Source organism: Antrostomus carolinensis, unplaced genomic scaffold, assembly GCF_000700745.2.
Source record: "Antrostomus carolinensis isolate BGI_N321 unplaced genomic scaffold, ASM70074v2 scaffold44076, whole genome shotgun sequence".
NCBI lineage: Eukaryota > Metazoa > Chordata > Aves > Caprimulgiformes > Caprimulgidae > Antrostomus > Antrostomus carolinensis.
The window spans coordinates 1-227 of NW_010323370.1; positions in this window are offsets into that span (position 1 = coordinate 1).

Sequence of the window (227 nt, forward strand, 5' to 3'; positions counted from 1 at the left end):
AGAAGAGGCTGATGAGTCAGGGTGTCCAAACACCAAACTCCCCAACAGCCCAGGGCACTTCCCCCCACAAGCAGGGAGGTCGGGGTGTCCCTGTGGGGATGGAGGGTGACCACGGCGTGGCTCCACGCTGGGTGCCACAGCCCAGCTGAAGGCAGGGAGTAGCGAGAGGTTCCTTGCCCCCAGAGTACTCCCTGCCCCAGAGTACTCCCTGCCCATCATCATCATCA